We start from the raw sequence: 21,718 nt of genomic DNA on the forward strand, positions 1-21,718 counted from the left end.
CCGACTCTGACTGGAGTGGGGGAAACCTGGTTCCAGACGCCGCTGGATCCCAATGAAGCTGGAAGAGAAGTCAGTGTCCCAGAGATTCCTGTGATCCGGGGAGATGCGGCTATGCACTTTCCCCTCGAATGACCCCCTCTTTTTGCAGAGTCCTAGCCCCCTCTAGGCTGCTGTGGAAGAGCCTGAGCTGCCTACCCACCGAGTTTGGAGTTAACTTCCCTCAGTAACTCATTTGCCTCTAGGAAGCCGAACTTTCCTGCCTCGTTCGAACTCATGGGTCTTTAGATCTCCTGCTTCCTAGTACACCCCACGTCTCTCCACTCACCCCTAAAACTTCTCTCCAGCCTGGGAAGACCAAGAAAGTCTCTTATGTCTGATGGAAGGCAGAGTCCACTCTCCTTCCTCAAGCCTAAGACATCTCTTGGCTTCCTGGTTGAAACCGATTAGAAATGGTCAGAACAGGAGGCTAAGGGGGGCCCAGCTCCATCCCTGTTCCTGCTGCGAATCTCCACAAGCTCCTCTCTACTACCTCACCTCTCCTCCCTCCCCCTCCCTTCTTTAAACCCATCCAGTGACTCAGTAGCCACCTTTATACCCATCTTGCACTTATGCACCCTTGTATTAATGTGTGTCCCAGCCTTGGCATCCCAACCTGGAGGTGCTACCCAGATCCTTTTAGCACACCCCTCCCCCATCCATCACACCGGGGAGAGACTTGAGACTCCTTTAAAGGTTTCCTTAGGAACCTCGTGGGAACGCTCAGCAGGTATATCCTGCCATTGGGTACAAGCAAACTTGCTTTTTCTTATTTGTCTCCTCCTCTCCCACAGTTCCTCAGCGTCCCCTGGATTGGGCTGTGGGATGGGGAGCATCCTGTACTGGACATTTCTTACCATCTCATCATAAGCGGGAACGTCAGGTGTGTCATGGGAGAGACACAGAAGGGGTCAGCAGGCAAACCACCCCCGTGCCCAGTGTTAGTGACCTGATTCTTTTTAGAGCCAAGCTTCTGGTTCCTTGTGTATAAAATGTTCTAGGAGACATGCAGGGAAGGGCATATGAACATTGGTTTCTGTGCTTATGCCTTTGGCAGGTGTCTCGGAGGATAGGAAATAGTATTGCTTGTTCAAAGCCAGCCAAGACTAAGTAGTAGCTTGAGATAGCATCCCTTATTGGCACCCTCGTTCAGGACCCTGGAGCAGAAAGCCTCTATTTCCTTGTGTCAATAACTAGTTTGTCGCACAGTGGCATTGAGTGGATTCGAGTCCCCTCCCACTGCAGGCTCATTGCTACCTGACCAGTTCAGTTTGTTCTGCTCACACTAGGGGCAACAAATCCTTCTCAGGGTGGCCTTCCCAGGACAACGCAGCTGGAAAATGCATGATCCTCACAGTAAATTGAGGATCTGGATGGTACTAAGGGAAAATGATCCTCAGATCACTGGGACCCAGACTCTAGAATGGGGAGATTAGAGGATGTAGCCCAGCTCTTTCTCTCTAGTACTGCATACAGGAGCTCACTCCAAGAATAAAAGAATAATTTGCTCTATAATGCTTTTCAATCCTCTTGAGAAAGGCATCTCAAACAGGTGACATTGCGCCCAGTAACCGAGATGACATAGCCTGTCTCAAATATTTACAGAATACCTACCTTCTAGACACTATCCCAGGTACAGTAGTCTGCTCCACAGCCACCATCATGATGGTGGATCTGTACCAACTAGAATCAAATGAATAAATAGGAGAAGGGATGGGGAAGGAAGGCATAGGGGAAAAGTGATCCGTAGATGATTTATTTGTTTATTTATGTAACCCAGCCTGCCCTGGAACTCATGAGCCTCCTTAGCCTCCTAAGTGCTGGGGTTACATGCATGAGACATCACACCTGGCTTAATGTCCAGTTTGTGTGTGTGTGTGTGTAGGAACACCATGGTCCACAGAAGGAAGTCAGAGGACAATTCTCAAAAGTTCTTTCTTCTGTCATGTGCATCCTAAGGACCAAACTCAGAAAGTCAGGCTTGGCAGTAGGTGCCTTTACTATCTTGCTGGCCCTTTATATTTAATTTTAAATCAGGAAAGTACTCGTAGAGAAGGTGATAAGTTGGCAGAGACTTGAAGAGTAAGTACAAGAATCTACTGTGTTACCCAGAACTCTTCTGATGTTATTTTGTTTTTGAGACAGACTTTCTCTGTGTAGCCCTGCCTGTCCTGGAGCTCACTCTGTAGACCAGGCAAAGATCCGCCTGCCCCTTCTTCTGGGGTGCTGTGATTAAAGTTGTGCACCACCACCTCTCGGCTTTTTTATTTTTAAGGCAGGATCTCATGTAGTCCAGCCTGGCCTATGTAGCAAGAATGACCATGCATTTCTGATCCTTCTCTGCCTACTCTCCAAGTGGTGGGATTATATCCAGGGCTTCATACATGCCAAGCAAGTACTCTCTTGTCATGCCTAGTGCTACCGTTGTTTGAGACAGTCTTACTCTGTAGCCCAGGTTGGCCTGGAATTCACTAAGAGGTTACGCTAGGCTAACCTCAAACTCAAGACAGTCCTCCTGCCTCATCTTTCAACTGCTGGTGTAACAGGCATGTACCACCAAGCCTGGCAGCAGAACTCTGACTCCAGCATTTTTTCTAAATAAGCCCCTCTCAGACGATGCTGACGGCAAGGTTCGCTTAGGCAGGTTTTGGGGAAGCACTACTTTAAAATAAACTAAGGAGCTTCTGAGAGCGACTGCCAAGCTGAGGGTGAAATTGTTTGCTTTAGTTCTATAGAACTTAGTTTAAGATGTTTCAATTTATTACTGTGTGTATTGAGAATGTGTAGGCACACTGTGCCATGCCTGTGGAAGTCAAAGGGCGATTCGGGGGGTGGGTTCTCTCCACTGTAGGTTCTTCAAATCCCAGATCACCAGGCTTGTGTGGCAGACACTTCGACCATCTGAACCACCTTGCTAGCCCAGGTTTAGTTTTTGTTAACATGACGGCACTGTGTCTTACAGGATAAAGGCTCTTGTTGCCACGGCTGGTGACCACAGTAGGGGAGAGCTGACTCCCAAAAGCTGCCCTCTGGCTTCCATGCCTGCGTGCTCACACAGATGCTCGTGCACACGCAATCAATGTGATTTTGGAGACACTGCACTGTGCTTTCACTCTCTGACGATGCAGTGCCCAAGCAGAGTCCCACATAAGCCAGCGCACCCTGATTCTTCATGCAGAAGGAAATCTTACTTTAGCCTGCTTAGGAAGTCTTCGTTTATAATCTCCTCCGTTCCTCTTTCCCTTTCTTGTTTCTTTTTCCCTCTATTTTCTTGTGTGTGTCTATAGGGAGTGTGGGGTTACTTGGATGACGTGGGTGGAGGCCAGAGGACAATTTCAGGTTTCATCTTCAGGAACATGGTCTCTCTTTGAGACAGGGTCTCTCATGGCCCAGAACTCGCCACCTAGATGAGAGTGGCAGCCCAGGGTCTAGCAGCCCCCCCGCCGCACACCTGGCATCTTTATGTGGTTCTCGGGTAGAAGTTAGGTCCTCGGGCTTGTGTGGCAAGCAGTGTACTGACTGGGCAAGCCTCATTCTTCTGTTCTGCTTTGTTTCCTTTCGTTGTGTTTTGAGACAGGGTCTCATGGAGCCCAGGCTGGCCTCAAACACTCTTGATCATCCTGACTCCACCTCTCAGCTGCTGACAGGTACATGCTGACATGCCCGCCCATAGAACTGGTCCATTTTACAACCTCCCTTAAAAAGCAAAACAGAGCCGGGCGTTGGTGGCACACGCCTTTAATCCCAACACTCGGGAGGCAGAGGCAGGCGGATCTCTGTGAGTTCGAGGCCAGCCTGGTCTACAAGAGCTAGTTCCAGGACAGGAACCAAAAGCTACAGAGAAACCCTGTCTAGAAAAATCCAAAAAAAAAAAAAAAAAAGCAAAACTGAGGTGCCTTGAGAGCCAGCCACACTGATCTGAAGGCAGGGAGATTTGCATGTCAGCCTGGCCACAGCACAGGACTAGCACCACCCATGGCAACAATGTCCCCACCAACTGCTTCATTTGTAGCAACAGGCAACCGTCTACAGATACAGTATCCCTGAAGCCTCCATAGTCTACTTCAGAGGCTGCTTTTGGCGGACTTTCGGTTTCTGCTGCTCTCCGATTCCCCTTCATCTTTTCACTGTTTCCATAGCACCTTCTCCCCTAAAATGCCACAGAGCTCTCCGGGACACACACCGCATGAGCCTTTGCAGATTGCCATCTTTGGAATAGTCGTCTGCACTCCCTCCATATGCTTTTATGCCTTGCTACCCACTCATTCATTCATTCATTCATAATTTACTCATTTAGTTCGTTTTAGACAAGGTCTCATCATGTAGCTCTGGCTGACATGGAATTCTCTGTAGACGAGGCTGGCCTTGAATTCCTAGAGATCTCTGTGCCTCTACCACCTGAGTGCTGAGATTAAAGGTACGTGACACTATACCCAGCCCACTCCTTTTCAGTGCTGAATAATACTCCGTTCTCTTCATGTGCCCATTTATTCATTTGCTGAAGAACATTGTTACCGCTTTTTTCAAGTTTAGGCAGTTTATAAACAGAGCTGTTGAGACAGCCATATGTGATCATTTTTCTTGGTTCTAATTTTTCCCTCCTTTTTTGTTTTCTCCAAATTTATGGACTCTACCAGGAGTTAATAAGTTGAGGTAAGAGCAGCTGAGTGCCAGACAAGCCATAGATTGGTCCTGGGATCTCTGCTGCTCTGCATGGCTCTCAAACTTTACCACGAAGCCTTCCCAGCTCTGTGCCTTCTGAGAGCTGTTTCAGCGCTGAGATCCTGCATTTGGAAGCATCCAAAAATTCTGAAGTGGGAGGAAAGATAAGGGAAACTCTCTGTGCCTTTCCCACTCCAGTTCCGATTCAGTTGCTATCAAAACTAGGGCCCAGTGGATAGCTCTCAGTGGTTCTCACATACAGAAATAGCCCTCTGGGTTCAACCTCCAGAACTGGAAAAAGAAAAGAAAAGAAAGTGTGTGTCGTGTTAGCCTACTGAGAGACATACAGTCAACAGGAAGAACTGACAGTTTAGAAGTTAGCCCCTGTGGGCTAGAGCAAGGTCTCAGACATTAAGAGCACATATCATTCTTCCAGGGAACCTGAGTTCAAGTCCCAGCTCCCACAACTGGCAGCTCAAAACCACCTATGATTCCAACTCTAGGGGATCTGATTTCTCTGATCTCAAAGGCCACCTCCATTCACATGTACATACCCCACAAACATACACATGATTAAGAATAAAATATTAAAGAAATAAACCCTGGGCTGGGTTTTTTATCCTTCCATGTATGCCTGCAGGCCAGAAGAGGGCACCAGACCCCATTACTGATGGTTGTGAGCCACCATGTGGTTGCTGGGAATTGAACTCAGGACCTTTGGAAGAGCAGGCAATGCTCTTAACCTCTGAGCCATCTCTCCAGCCCCCGAGAGTCTCATTCTATGAACAGTGCTGGGACACCTAGATATCCATATGCAGAAAAATTAAATTGTACCCCACCCTACTGGGTGTGTTTTCTTGCTTCTTTAACCCCGGTGCTGGGACTGGAGATGGGGCATCCTGAGGGATCTGCTCTAAGTTCAGTGAGAGACCCTGCCCTGAAAAATGAGGTAAAGAGAGAGCTGGGTGTGGTATCAGACGCCTTTAATCTCAGCACTCTGGATGCAGAAACCGGTGGGTCTCTGTGAGTTCCAGGCCAGCCTGATCTGCAGAGTGAGATCCAGGACAGCCAGCACTATACAGGGGAACTCTGTCTTGAGAAAAATAGAACAAAAACAAACAAATAAACCTGGGCAACAAGGTGAGTCAACGGGTAAAGGTGCTTGCTATCAAAACATGTGGCCCAATGGTGGAAACAGGACTGACTCCTGCAAGTCATCCTCTAATGGATATACCTGTTCATAAGTTGTCCACAAGCACATACGTGCTCGCGCATGCACCCCCCTCACACACGAAATTAGCAAAAATTAGGCCAGGGTTTGGTTTTTCTCTGTTTTATTTGGAGATAGGGCCCACTATATAGCTTTGGCTAGCCTGAAACTCACTCTGTAGACCAGGCTAGCCTTGAACTCAGAGATCTGCCTGCCTCTGCCTCCTGGGATTGAAGGCATGGAGCCACTGCTGCCCAACTTGTTTTTGATTTTTTTTTTTTTTGCTTTTTTTGTGTTTTTTTTTTTTTTTTTGAGACCAGGACCCACTCTGTAGCTCTAACTGGCCTGGAGCTCACAGGTATTTTCCTGCCTCTACCTCCTGGGTGCTGTTTTGTTTGATTGCTTGTTTTAATAATTGTTTTATTTTATGAGCATTTATTGGTATTTTGCCTGCATATATGTCTGTGTGAGGGCATTAGATCCCCTGAAACTGGAGTTACAGACAGTTGTGAGCTACCTTGTGGATGCTGGGACTTGAACCTGAGTCCTTTGAAAGAGCAGCCAGTGCTCTTAACTGCTGAGCCATCTCTCTAACTCTGTTTTGTTTGTTTCTTATCATTTTTGAGATGTGGTCTCATGTAGCTCAGGCTGGCCTCTTGTTTAAAATTTATTTCATGTGCAGATGTGCGGGGGTCAAAGGACAACTTTGAAAAGTCGCTCCTCACGTTCTGCCTTGTGGGTCTAGCAATCGATTACTGTGCATCTCTGGCCTTGGCGAGAGGCATCTTTAGTCACTGAACTGTGCTACTGCTCAGGCTGGCCTCTTGAATTCATTACGTACCTGAGGATGACCTTGAAATGATCCTATTCCTCACGCCAGAGCGCTGGGATCCTGGGGTTGTACCGCCACACCTGGCTTCAGAGTCTTTTCTGGAATAATGAAATTGTTATGAAATTGATTATAGTGATGTTCCAAAATTCTATGAGTCTATTTTAAGAATTGAAGTAGGTAAATTGGATGGTAGGTGAATTATATTGCAGTAAAGATGTTGCCAAAAAAAAAAAGTGTAATTTTACCTAGTCTGACCCTTTCCCTAATCCAATGCCTATCAACAAAATGAATGTTCTGCCCCCCTGCCATGACATGCTTTTTCCTTCATTATTATTATGGAAACATTATTAAGTACTTTTCATCTGCCAGACATGGTGCTAAGCACTTCCCAGGATTTTCCAATTTTGTCCTCCTGGCAATTTTATTCTATTTTTATTTCACTGACCAAGAAAACAAGTGGCGCAAAGTTAAGCGATCTGCCCCAAGTCGTGTGATAACTGATAAAATAACACCTCCATGCAATGACGTGTTGAGCAGTCGGAACGTGCCAGGCCCTGTGCTGAGCACTGGCACCAGCATGCTCATTCAGTGTTTACAACTACTCGGGGGCTGGACTCTGTTTTACAGACCGGGGCACAGGGGCACTGAAGAGCAAATGGATTCCTCTTAGCTCTGACTGGCCAGCTGTGATGCTGCACATCTGTTGTATCAGTACTCCGGAGGCAGACAGGGGAGGATCATTAATTTGAGGCCTGCCTGGGCTGCTTAGTGAGACCTTATCTCAAAATAGCAACAACAAATAAACAAATATCAGATTGTGAGCAAGTGGGTGAGCTGAGGACACCAGCGATGTTTATGATGTCATTATTCCCATCCTAGACAACTATACCAAGTTATCCACCTCTTTAAAGTGTACATGATACACCTGTTAATCATAGATGGATTATCTGTCGTGCTAGAATGAGAACTACTAAGAACAGTCACCGTGCTAAGCTTCTTGGAATTTTCTATTTTCTCTCTCTTCTTTGGACCCATGTATTATACTTAAGAATACTTAAGAGTTAACCCAGAGGCCAGGCACGGTGCTGCTTGCCTGTAATCCCAGCACTCTGGAGACAGAGGCAGGAGAACCTTGAGTTCAAGGTGTGGCTCTGTTGGTAGAGCTTTGTCTTGGGTTTAAACAGCAGAACCACACAAAGTCTGCCATTTCAGCCCTCGGGAGGCGGAGACCAGTGAGGGTGAGGCGGCATTTCCCACGCTTGCACACCGAAGCATAGATTTACACATGCTCACTTGTTGCTTCACAACAGCAACACATTGAGAAGTGAGCTAAGGGATTTTGTGGTGTGAACATCAGCCTAAATGTTAGGGTCCAGCATTTGATGTGTTTTCTTGATGTGATCAAGACAGTCAAGCACCAAGAATGTGAGGCCCCGACAGCTTACCAAAGCCAATGATTCACAGTAAAGCTTAAAAAAATAGTTAATATTAATACATGTGTATAGCACGTTTTAATCAAACCCACCTCCCATCTCTTCTCCTTCAGTCACTCTCTTAGAAATACCATTTCATTGAGGATGCCCACTCCCTCTGGTTCTTACACTCTCTGCCCCTTCTTCTGCAATGATCCCTGAGCCTTGGGGGACAATAGGTGATACAGATGTCCATGTAGAGCTGAGCACCCCACATTCTCTTTCATCTGCACATTGACTAGCTGTAGGTCTCTGTACCATCCGCTGCCGAAAGAGGCCTCTCTGGTCCACACACCCCGGGTCTGCAGCTTCCACTGGGATCTATTTTTATTTTTCAGGAGGAAAAAAAAATTATCTTGAATGTTTTACACACCCCAGGCTAGATTTAAATTGAGGATAACCTTAAACTTTTGTTTTTGTTTGGTTTTTGAAACGGGTTCTATCTATGTAGCCCTGGCTGTCCTGGAACTCACTATCAGGCAGGAAGATCTCTGTGAGTTCGAGGCCAGCCTGGTCTACAAGAGCTAGTTCCAGGACAGGCTCCAAAGCTACAGAGAAACCCTGTCTCAAAAAACCAAAAAAAAAAAAAAAAAAAAAAAAAAAAAAAAAAAAAAAGTATATCAGCTATTAAACAAAAATTTCAATATCAGGCCTGGATATGTTCTATGAATTGTCAATCAGGGAAACAACAAAAGCCTCCAAAAAATACAGCCACTGCCATTACTCTCGACCATCCTCCAGAACTAGATGGTAAGACACCCCCCGCCTTTGCTAAAGATACGTGAGGTCACCCAACATAGAGAAATCAAGCTGGGGGTGACCTAGACACCTCCTCCCTGTCAGCCAGTCCTCATGGTGCCAGAGGTGACACTCAGACAACTGGCAACGAAAAGTCACCGACGGTCTCACCCTGTGGTAGACCCTGCATGCTGTGATACTGACCTGCCAGGCAGGATGTGCACACTAGCACAATAGTGGTGCAACCGACACGGGAGAAACCAGTCATTTTCTGAGTGGCTTTGAGGCCTGTTCCACAGGAGGGAATTTATGCCTCATACTGTAATCCTGATCAAACCATAAAACATAGAGAGAAACTATTACTGTTGTACTAAATTCATGCTGTCAAATTACCTTCTAGGGGCTGGAGAGATGGCTTAGCTGTTAAGAGCACTGACTGTTCTTCCAGAGGACCCAGGTTCAATTCCCAGCACCCACATGGCAGCTCACAACTGTCTGAAGAGCCAGTTCCAAGGGATCTGACTCCTTCATACCAATGCACATAAAATAAAGTTAAATAAACTATAAGAAATATTTTTTAAAAAATTACCTTCTAGATGTGTATGTTTACACCCATAGATTAGTGCTATTCTTAGAGAAGTTTCCTTTCCATCAATCAGCAGTTAAGACAGAGATTCATAACTGGTCGAAGTGATTGCTGAGTGAGTGATTCTTCCTAAATGTGGTTTCCTGCATTAGATTAAGCAGACAGACGAGATTCTAGCATGGATAGCAATGGCTTGTGAGATCCCACCCTGAGCTAAGGAGCTACAGGCAGTTGACAGCTGCTGGTACGGGGGAGGGGGGAGCTGTAGCCACTGATAAGCTGCCCATGATCCATTATATAACTCCATACCAATGCGAAGTAAATAAATAAATTTGATTAATTAGCAATGGGGCTGCCAAGTGTTGATGGGTGGTAAGACCCTGAGTTCAATCTCCAGCACCAAAAATAAGTCAATAAATGAACAAAGCGAAGACAGAGAGGGAGGGGTACAGTCCATCATAGTAAATAGCAAACCTGTCGAGATCTCACATATGAAGCATGTGTGCTACATGTAATCATGTGTGCCGTGCCCCTTTAATTGATCGTCAGTGCAGTGGGCCCGTTCACAGCAGCCTGGCCATAAACAGGCGAGTAGCCAGCCCACTGTGCTACAGTGTTACGGAGTCTGTGATATCACCAGGCAGTAGGAATTGTTCAGCTCCACTGTCACCCTGTGGAACCATCACTATGCACAACATCACTGTGACTGTTGGGCATGGTGGCACACCGTGGCATCTCAGAGCTTGGAAGGGTCAAAGACCAGCGAGGCTACCTATCGAGTTGAAAGCCTACCTGGGTTTCATGAGACCCTGTCTCAAAACCAGAAACAAAGTCAGGTAGTGATGGTGTACACCTTTAATCCCAGCACTCCAGAGGCAGAGGCAGGCAGGTCTCTCAGTTCAAGGCCAGCCTGGTCTACAGAGCAAGTCTCAGGATAGCTGGGGATACACAGAGAAAAACCTGTCTCAAAAAATAAATAAATAGGGGGCTGGAGAGATGGCTCAGAGGTTAAGAGCATTGCCTGCTCTTCCAAAGGTCCTGAGTTCAATTCCCAGCAACCATATTGTGGTTCACAACCATTTGTAATGGGGTCTAGTACCCTCTTCTGGCCTGCAGGCACACATGGAAGGAATGCTGTATACATAATAAATAAATAAATAAATATTTAAATATTTAAAAAATAAATAAATAAAATAAAGCATAAAGCAATGTTATGTAGAGTTTGACTGTTCTTGTTTGAGATAGAGTCTCTCTGTGTAGCTCAGGCTGGCCTTAATATCTCTATCCTCCTGCCTCAGCCTCCTACGTGCTCGGAATGAAGGGGTTGTCACCTACACTGCTACAACTGTACTTCTTTTTAACCAGGTCATTAAAAAATCTCTACAACTAGTAGATACAGTCCGTCTATCTATCTATCTATCTATCTATCTATCTATCTATCTCTCATCTTCCTGTTTATCTTATTTTACTGGTCCTGGGTATGAAACCCAGGGACTTACGCATGCCAGGCATTCTTTGTCCCACTGAGATATACCTACAGCCCTAGGTGTTGTATTCGCGTAGAAGTTTGTTTGAGATGGGACTGTCTCACCATATTGCTCAGGGAGCTTTGAAGTCATGGGCTCAGCAAGCCACCTGCCTTAACTTCATCAGTAGCCGAGACTAGCACACTATACCACCACTCCCAGATTCATAACTTTAGTTTTAATTAATTCATAGTCATCGAACATCTCTTTAACGGTTATGTGTGTGTGCCCACACACATGTGCCACAGTGTACATGTGGAGGTCAGGACAATTCTCAGGGGTCATTTATGTCCTTCTTCCATGTTGGGCTTGTGGGTCAAGCTCTGGTTGGCAGACTTCCTGGCACCTTTGCCCCCTGAGCTGTCTCACTGGTCTAGAAACAAGCATCCCTGTGGGATCTAGGGTAGCCTTGCAGTACAGATGGCTTGCGTTCTTATGCCCATCCTACAGGTGAGGAAACTGAGGCTCCCAGAATGACAAGCCAGATGACGTCAAACAGCCAGCCGCCTCAGGAGCCCACACATGCCTCACTCAAGCACCATGAACCTGCCCCTTTGCTTTCTGCCCCTGCCCTGACGTGAGGGAATTAAATAAGCGATTCTGCTTGGCCGGCTGAGAACACCCAGTGTGTCCAGATCTGCTGACTCCCCCACTTCCTCACCTTCTCTCTGTCGCTTCTGATGACAGCCAGAGCGTGTGTGATGTGTCGGTGAAAGGAGGGGGAGGGGCTGCTTTCAGGGTTTTCTGCTTTCAACAGCTGAAGTTGCCTTCTGCCTGTAATTAACTATTTGATTTAGTCTGGTCAATTAATAATCCCACAATTCATGGAGCTGAAAATGAAGATGCTAAAAGCACGCTTCCTTTATTTAAAAATAAAATTAAGTATTTATTTTGGGAAACTGAGCAGAAACCACAGGTCTGTTGCTGGTGCCTGTGGGGGAGGGGGTGCCAGGCTGTTGGCAGGGGCTTCCATTACACTTCAGACGGGGCATAAAGATGAAGGGTTGGCTAGAGGGCAGGGTTCCTGCTCTGTGCGCTCTCCCTAGAGATCAGGTTTTCAGCAGTCCCAGAGAAAATAGCTTCTAGAGTCAGTGAATAGAGTGGAAAAAGCATTTGACAGGGAGGCAGGAGCCTGGGGCCCTGTCTCTGACCTTGAAGCAGGTTCTTCCCCTCCCAGAGCCCTAGTTTATCCATGTGCAAAATGGAAAGTGGCCAAATTATACTGGAGATGGGAAATTGAGTTCAGTTTTTCTACTGACTGGCAGGAGCTGTGACTGGGTGAAGATGGAAATCTGTGATTGATTATCAATGTCTGCCATGGATACAGGTAATTGGGGAATAGGGTAGGAAGGGTGTAATACAGTAAGCCCTTAGTATCTAAAGGTTTTCGCATTTGTGAATTTAGCCTACCGTGGACAAAGAAAAGTGTGTATGCACTTGTGTTTGTGTGTGTTGTTGTTATTGCTGTCACTCAGAATTAGACCCAGCGCTTCATGCATGCTGAGCAAGCATTGTTCTGAGCCACACACATCCTCAGCACCCTCCCACCCCACGTTTGAGAAAGGGTCTCATTCTGTAGCCCAGGCTGGCCTTGAACTTGCTCTGCACCCCAGATTGTCTTGGAGCTCTCTAAGTACTCTGCGTACCATGTATGTGCCTGTGCCCCTGGAGGCCAGAAGACTATGTTGGATCCCCTGGAACTGGAGTTACAGGTGGTTGCCTACCAGCATACAGATGTTGGGAACTGAACTCTGGTCCCCTACAAGAGCAGCCAGTGCTCTTAACCACTCAATCATCTCTCCGAAACCTGGCCTAAGTTTTTTGAACCACTGCCTCCATTGAGTCTTGGAAAGGAGAGAGAGAGAGAGAGAGAGAGAGAGAGAGAGAAGAGAGGAGAGGAGAAGAGAAGAGAAGAGAGAGGGAAGGAAGGAAGGAAGGAAGGAGAGAGCAAAGAAAATAAACAAATGAGGAAGAGTGGAATCAGGCTCTATCACTCCTGCTCCTGGCCTTACACAGGGCTGCTGGTAGGGAGATCCATCTAGAGTTACACAGAACTTCAGATTGTGTTACTTGAATCCCACAGACGTGTGTCACATGGGAAAGTTGTTCATCCTCAGGCACCTGTTTCAAAGTGGTTGCGCACATGTTGCCATGGGGAGGCTATGGCACCCCCTTCTCACTTTACAGACAAACACTCGGAGATCCAATAAAGAAGTATCAGTCCAGGGCCACACGGGCAGCTTGGTGGCCCTGTCTTTGCATCTTGACTTCCTACCAGCCTTGGCGGGCGCAAGCCTTTAATCCCAGCACTTTCGGGAGGCAGAGCAGGTGGATCTCTCTGAGTTTGAGGCCTGCCTGGTTTACAAAGTGAGTTCCAGCACAGCCAGGGCTACACCGAGAAACTCTGTCTCAGAAAAAGAATCTTGATTTTTCATTCAATGGATCAAGTTCATCTTTTCACCAAGTCAGCTACTTCATCAGTATCCCACCTGAATAAGACCTTCTGCCAGCTCTTCATGAGTTTGGGCTCCAACTCAAGAACACAGTATATAAATTCTAACCAAGAATGGGATCTTCAGGGAACCTTGGATGATCAAAGGAAGGAGAAGACAGTGGAATAGAGAGGAGGGAAATCTAGCATTCGAGAGAATCAGAGGCAAACATGGAGGACAGAGCATTCATCGTGGCTTGGCTGAACTGGTGTTTCTCCCCTCCGCCCAGCTATTGGCTCCAGTATCTGCCATGGAGCTCGGTCTACATTAAAGCGCAACCAGGGTCACTGACTTATACAGCTAGAACTCATTCTAGCAAAAATGGAGAGAGAAAGTCAAGCTGTGATCATGGCACTTGGGAGGGAAAGGCAAAGGCTCAAGAGTCAAGGTCTTCCTCTGCAACAGAGTGAGTTGGAGGCTGGGCAACAACAGACTTTATCTCCAAAAAAATGCATGAATTTAATCATTCAGCAAGTATTTGATGAATGTCTGCTATACAGTGCTAAGTGCTCTTCCTTGGGACTTGGCTCAACTAGGCCAACAATCACCAAGCCCTTCTTTCCCTCCCTCTCTTCCTGATATGAACAAGGATCGCATCAATAGCCATAGCCATTCACAAAGCATCTCAGGGGCTTGCTAAGCAATACATACCAGCTGATTCATCTAGTCACTCCTCAAAAAAATGAGGTTTTGGTGGGTGGAGTTTGTGAGACTCAGACCCCAGTACGCCAAGCATGTCTTCCACTAGGGACCAACAACCTCAGCTCCCATCAGCATCACACAGTAGAAAAATGCCAAGCCCAGAGAACATGCATAGAATCCCAAGGCCACACAGCAAAGAAATAGGGAGCTGGGATTTGAACACAGCTCTAAGTTGTAACACTTGAATCCACTTACTTCTGACTTAGCTTTCTGTCTGTGAAATCCAGGAGCTGCCTTCCTTCAGCAATATTAGCCTAGTGTGGCTGGGAGGAGAGTGCAGTCTATAAAAGGGCGAACTGCTGGGAACTAGAGAGATGGCTCAACAGTTAAGATCTTTGCCTGCTCTTCCAGAGGACCCAGGTTCGATTCCCAGCATCCGCATGGCGGCTTACAACTGACTCCAGTTCCAGGGGATCTGACCCTCTCACACAGACATACATGCAGGCAAAACACCAGTGTACATAAGATTTTTTAAAAAATTATTAAAAATATAGATTAATAAAAAGAAAAAGCCAGGCTGTGGTGGCACATGCCTTTAATCCCAGCACTCAGGGAGGCAGAAGCAGGTGGATCTCTATGAGTCTGAGGCCAGCCTGGGACAGGGGGACACCTGGAGCTCGCTGGCCAGAAAACCTTGCTGAATGGGGAGCTCAGGTTTTGTGAAGAGTCTGTGTCAGAAGTTCAGATGGAGAAGAGAAGAGGAAGAAGCTTGAAATTGCCCCTTGCCTGTCCCTATGGCCTTTGCTACAATCGTGTGTTTCCTGCCTGTGTGACTGCATGCATGTGTCTCTTGACTAACGCCCAAGAATCGCTCCCTCCCTCCTCCCCTTTCTTCCCTAATCCTCTTTCCTTTTTTTCTTTGAGACAAAATCTCATGTAACCCAGGCTGGCTTAAAACTCAATATGTAGCTGAGGATGAACTTGAATTTAGAATCCTCCTGCCTTCACCTCCCCACCGCATCACCAACCCAGCTTAGGAACCACTGGGGGTGGAACCCAGGATGCGCATTAGGCAAGCACTCTGCCAATTGAGCTCCAGTCCAGCCTCATCAAACCCTTCCCAAAAGCGATGATTGTTTTCTCTCGTTCCCCATGGTGTGGACCAGCAGGCTCTCCATCTTGATGCACAATGTGGAAACACATTGCCCTCCTTAAGCCTTTGGACAAAATAATAAGTAATGAGCACGGTGGTTTATTGAGCTCTTTCGGCAGCCTAAGCACTTTCTCATGCTATTTCATTGGCTCATTGATGCTCTATGATGCTGTTTTAATTACTACTGTATCCATACAAGAGACGAGGTTCAGACACATGCCACCCCTTGGCTAAAGTGACATGGCATTTAAGAAGAGCAGGGTTTCTCCTTGGGGCCTCTTCCACACCAGGTACACTGTTGATGTGGGAGTGATTTCTTATTAATAAAGAAACTGCCTAGACCCATTTGATAGGCCAACCCTTAGGTAGGCAGAGTAAACAGAACGGAATGCTGGGAGAAAAGAAGCTGAATCAGGGAGTCGCCATGATTCTCCCACTCCAGACAGACGCAGGTTAAGATCATTCCTGGTAAGCCAGCTCGTGGGCTACACAGATTAATAGAAATGGGTTAGATCAATATGTAAAAGCTAGCCAATAAGAAACTAAAACTAATGGGTCAGGCAGTGTTTAAAAGAATACAGTTTAAAAGAACACAGCCCGCTGCTCCGTAATACAACAGAATGGCGCCCGACGTGATGGACTAAATCCACTTAAAAACCTGAGAAGGCTTAAAAATAAGGGAGAGAGACTTTAACACAGATTTTTGCTATTTGTTGGTGGCGTGCTGTAGAGAGATTTCCTGATTCGGCAACAGCAACAGAAAAAAAAGCTGCGTCATTTTAAAGTGTGGCTTCTTGGGACTGTGCCGCCAGTGCAAACTCTGGCTTTAAAGCATTTCAATGGATTTTATGGGACTGGATGTTTGTGTTCCCGCTTGGGATCGGAAGGAGAGTGCTCTCAGCGCTCCCCGCCTGCACCTGGGCAGATGGCAGAATCAGGCTTAGGCAGGCGGAAGAGCATGGTGGAAGAGACGTGTTTTCAGACTGCGCACTGCTCTGCGTGTCAGATTTGGTTGTAACTTGGATAAAAAGAGTTTCTGTGCTGCATGCTCAGTCTCAAAATTAAACTGCTGAGTGCGGCTCCAATGAGGACTTGCTGTGTGCCTGAAACTGCACAGCTCAGGGGCACCAAATGGTTCTGAGGCAGGAGCGGCTTGGCTCAGCTCTGCCATGCTGAATTGTGCTGGTCTCAGGCAGAAACTACCGTAATTACCATAAAAACAGCGCAGTTAAGGTTTCAACTGGGCAGGACACAGGCAGTACCGTATTACCTGTACATGGCGCAACTTAAGTTTTTAAGAACTGTTTAACATTTTAAGAAATGTTCCTGGATAGTAAAAAATTGTTACAGATTCACAATAAAACAGATTCAGACATAAAAGACCACACTGTTGGATGAATGCACATAGACTTGAGAGAGAGAAGAAAAAGAATATAGAGATAAAGTTAATGGTTTAAAAAAAAAGGTAAAGTCTTTAAAGAGACAGAGTACAGATAGTTAAGAGATTAAAAGAAATAAAGAAAAATAAGCCACGTAAAAATGGAAAATTCACAGAGAGTCTGGATTATGTACATTGTGTTTTCTTTAAAATTTTTGACTGTGAAGGAGCTAAGTACAGAGAGACATTTCATTACATGGGCTGCTAAGCTAAACCAGAATGGATATAAGGGTATTACGATTTCAAAATTTGGGTTTAAGAATATGATGCTTTGGAGAGGGTCTTCTTTTGTTTTCACAGAGGACCAGACCCTGTGGATTTCTTCTATTACAATTTGGTATGATAGACCACGCCCTCCTGAAAGGTTGTTGTGAACATCTTCAGAAAATTACTCCGCTCAACTGCCAACTGAGATGAAACTAGCACACAGGTTATACCATGAAAGACCTAATTAACGACGCCCCCATTCAGCAGGAAGCAGTTTGGAGAGAAAAAACTGCGCCCATGTTCCCAAAATATTGTTTATAAATGTGGCTCATTTAAAGGGGGATATGATATAGGTATGAATAATTTGCATTGGTATGGATTTTAAGGTCAATTTTATTATATGTATATGTATTTCTGATCTTAAATAAGGTTGATTGTGTAGTTCATTTTTAAAATGTAATGTATAATTAGGAAATATAGGTTAATGGTTAATCATCAATAATAGTCAAGCTTGTAGTCATGTTAGTTAGATTTTCTAGATATATAGAGATATATTTCAGATAGGCATTCTTCATATCTCTCAAAGGCTACAGAATATGGCATTTAAAATATTTTAATAACTTAGGACTTTTCATGACAATGAGACACGTCTGCTCCTGGCAGCACCAATCTACTTCGAGAGGAAGATGGGCATCGAAGAGGATCCTTATGAAGTTGGATAGCCATTTGGGCAAGAAACTGCTCTTGCCTGGACTGTTGCATAAAATGGACACAGAGAACCCGCAGAGAGAGGACTGCTGAACTTGCCTAAAGGTGAGATGGTCTTTCGGGGTTCATGACTCATGAAAGAGTCTGCGAGACATTCTGCAGGACACAGCAGATAGTGACTGAACTGTCTTTAAAATTTCCTGCTTCATGGAAATGTCTGCTGGATACTATGGGCCTGAAGGCTGAAGATGGATGCCCCAACCGTACAAAAAAACTTTGGGTGACTGTCCAGGCAGCGAGATGTCTCTGTCATTTCTAGAGTTTTCTTATTTCTTGTTTACTTAGGTAGTATTATATCCTTCTGGAGTCTTTGATGGAGTTGAAGAATGAATAGATAGTTATAGTTTTCCTTAGTTATGATAAAAGATAAAATAGATATAAATATTGTAACTGTAATTCTTGCTTGATAACTATTTTGCTATATGTAATTTTACTATGTTAAAGTTAAAGCCTTTCTTTTTTGTTTAAACAGAAAAAGGGGAAATGATGTGGGAGTGATTTCTTATTAATAAAGAAACTGCCTAGACCCATTTGATAGGCCAACCCTTAGGTAGGCAGAGTAAACAGAACGGAATGCTGGGAGAAAAGAAGCTGAATCAGGGAGTCGCCATGATTCTCCCACTCCAGACAGACGCAGGTTAAGATCATTCCTGGTAAGCCAGCTCGTGGGCTACACAGATTAATAGAAATGGGTTAGATCAATATGTAAAAGCTAGCCAATAAGAAACTAAAACTAATGGGTCAGGCAGTGTTTAAAAGAATACAGTTTCCGTGTAATTATTTCGGGTAAAACTAGCCGGGTGGCGGGACACAGCCTGCCGCTCCATACTACAACACACTGTGACAATCATTTGGTGCCACCTCACAGAGGGTGTGGCTGGTTGCTTCTGGGATTGTCCATGTTGCCCTCTCCTGTTCTCTCCAGTTCCTCCACTGAGGGGGTTCTGCCTTGGACTCTGTAGTACCATCAGAGACTGGTGAGCCTTGAAAACGGCTCCTTAATTTAGTATTACAGCACTAAGAAAGAGCAGGCAGCAGGGTTCAACACCTGTGCTTCCAACTGTGACCCAGAAGAGACGCTGGACCTGAAAAGTGGCGACTTCCCGCTTCTGCTTCACTGCAACTGACACAACTGTCCCCGTGGTGGTGCTGATCTTGCTGGGTCAGCAGCAGCAGCAGGCTCCAGAGAAGCAGGAGTCCCCGGGAGCCACTGGAACGATCCAGTAAGAAAGTCTGGGTCACCGATGTGTATTCTTTGTATTTATTGGGCTTTTTAAAAAAGTTTGTACAGTCATACTTTTTGCAGGTTTCACACTTGATGACAAAACCACCCAGATGTTTTTTGACTGGGAGTGGTAGGGCATATCTGCAATTACAGCCTTCGGGAGCTGGAAGCAAGGTCAGGCTTTCAAGGTCGTCCTCAGCTGCTTATGAAGAAACAAGACTTAGGATAGGCGACTCCTTGGGAGCTCGAGGCCCAGATGGCCTGGCGCACACAGTGACAAAACAACAAGGGAGGCAGAGACATCTGAATTAGACATCCACGCACCAGCAGTGGCGCGTGTGCACCCACGCTCATACACACTTACACACACTTACACAAGGACTGAATCTGAATTAGACCTCCACGCACAAGCAGTGGTGTGTGTGCATCCACGCTCATACACACTTACACAAGGACTGAATCTGAATTAGACCTCCACGCACAAGCAGTGGTGTGTATGCATCCACATTTACACACACAAATGTGAACACATACATGCACATTGCATTCATACAAACACACACACACACACACACACAAGAAACAACCTTGAAATGTAGCTCAATAGCAGGGCACTTATGCAAGAACTGGGGTCTGATCCCCAGTTTCTTCTTCCACTCAATCATTGTTTTATTTACTTGTTTTATTTTTTTTTTTACGTTCATTGGTGTTTTGCATGCATGTATGTCTGTGTGAGAGTGTCAGATCTTGGAGTTACAGACAATTGTGAGCTGCCGTGTGGGTGCTGGGAATTGAACCCACATGGAATTGATCCTCTGGAATAGCAGTCGGTGCTCCTAACCTCTGAGCCATCTCTTCAGACCCTGTTTCATTTTTTTTCTTTTTTTTTTTTTTAAATTCACTTAGCTACTGTGGTACTGAGATTGAACTCACAGCATCACAAGAAGTTTTGCCAATTTGAGTGTTGTGCCCCAGCCCCAAGGGGAAAAAAGGTAGGGGTGGAGGATGATGAGCTGATGCTACACATAACCAGAGCTGGCGAGATGGCTCAGCTGTTGAAGTGCTCACCTCCCAAGCCTAAGGACCTGATTTAAAACTGGGCATAGAGACCCGCGTCTGTGATTACAGCATTGGTAAGCCAGAGAGAGGAGGATTCCCGGGGCTTTCTGGCCAGCACATCTGGCTGAGTCAGCAAGTTCCCCCATCAGCGAGAGACCCTTCTCAATGAGGTGGAGGGGCTGAGGAGACAGTTCGTGGATAAACACTTGCTATGCAAGTGTTTAGACTGGAGGTGAGGTCCTCAGAGCCCACATAAAACCTGGCAGGCCCGAACAAGCTGCTGGCGAGACGAGCCAGAATTAGTGAGTTCTTGGTTCTTCCGGAGTCCCTGCCTCAGTAAGTAATGTGAAGAACAATCAAGGAGGACATCTGAAGTTAACTTAGCCCCCCCACACACACGCACACACACTCCCAAACACAGATGTATGCTCACACATTTGTGGAAATACATACACATATTATACACATAAAAAAAGCCTAAATAAAAATCAAGAATGACTGAAGAAGATACTCAACATAGACTCCCTAACCTACACACACAAGTTGATGCACACCTGCACACACATGTATACATACATACATTAAAAAAAACTCATGCTAAGCAAAAATAGATCTTCTTAGCTAGACAGAAAATGCCACATATTTCCATTTACTTAAACTATCGGAACGGGCCCAAATCTAGAGAAGCAGAGGCAGGTCAGGGGCTGCCTCCCTAGGGTGGAGAAAGGCAGAGGGGTGGCTAAGTGAGCCGCAGGCAGGCTTGTTGGTGAGGTGAGCAGGAGGAAGCGGTAGGAACAATGATGCTCAACTGGACGGCCCTACAATGCACACTTTGAAGTGAGTAGCTGGGGACCGGGCATGCAGCTCCATGGTAGGATGTTTGCCTGGCGCGTGAAAGATGCTGGTTCAACGCCCAGTACCAGAAAAAGAAAAAAGTCCTGTTTGCCAGGTATATTTGCAACCAACCCCAGGAACAGAGGCTGAGGTAGCAGGAAGAAAAAAATTAATTACAATAAATAAAAGGTGGACTTGTGAGTGCAGATGCCCACAGATGCCAGAGGCATTGGATCCTCCAGAGCTGCAGTTACAGGCACTTGTCAGGGGCCCGATGTGGGTTCTGGAACAGAACTCCAGTCCTCTGCAAGAGAAGTAGACACTCCTAACCCATGAGCCATCTCTCCAGTTTCCTTACACAGACTGGATCAGACACTCACCACATCTCCTGGCAACGTATCAATTACCATTTGAGATCAATATATTCTCCCCCTTCCCTTATCCTTTTGGAGACAGGGTCTCACTATGTAGCCACTGCTGGCCTGGAACTTGCTGTGTGGACCAGGGTGGCCTTGAACTCACAGAGACCCACCTGCTTCTGCCTCCTGAGTGCTGGGGATTAAAGATGTGTGCCATCACACCAGGCCACTATCAATACATTCTTTTTAATGACTCCAGTATGCGACTCTCCCTAGTCTCCCTGGCTCTCACTCTTCTTCCACCGGGGACTTGGCTGACCCACTATTTCCCTCAAATATTAAGCTCCAACTTGTCTGCCTCAGCCTTGCCTGTGACTGTGAGCTACTTCCTGTGCACTGTGAGGGGGGCTCTCGCTCCCAGCAGGTGACTGACCCCACAGACAATGGCCTGTTTTGTCAAGGTCATCCTGTCTTTCTGC

This window comes from Microtus oregoni, unplaced genomic scaffold, assembly GCF_018167655.1.
Source record: "Microtus oregoni isolate MIOR12 unplaced genomic scaffold, Mior012 000003F_ref0000135, whole genome shotgun sequence".
NCBI classification, from domain to species: Eukaryota; Metazoa; Chordata; class Mammalia; order Rodentia; family Cricetidae; genus Microtus; species Microtus oregoni.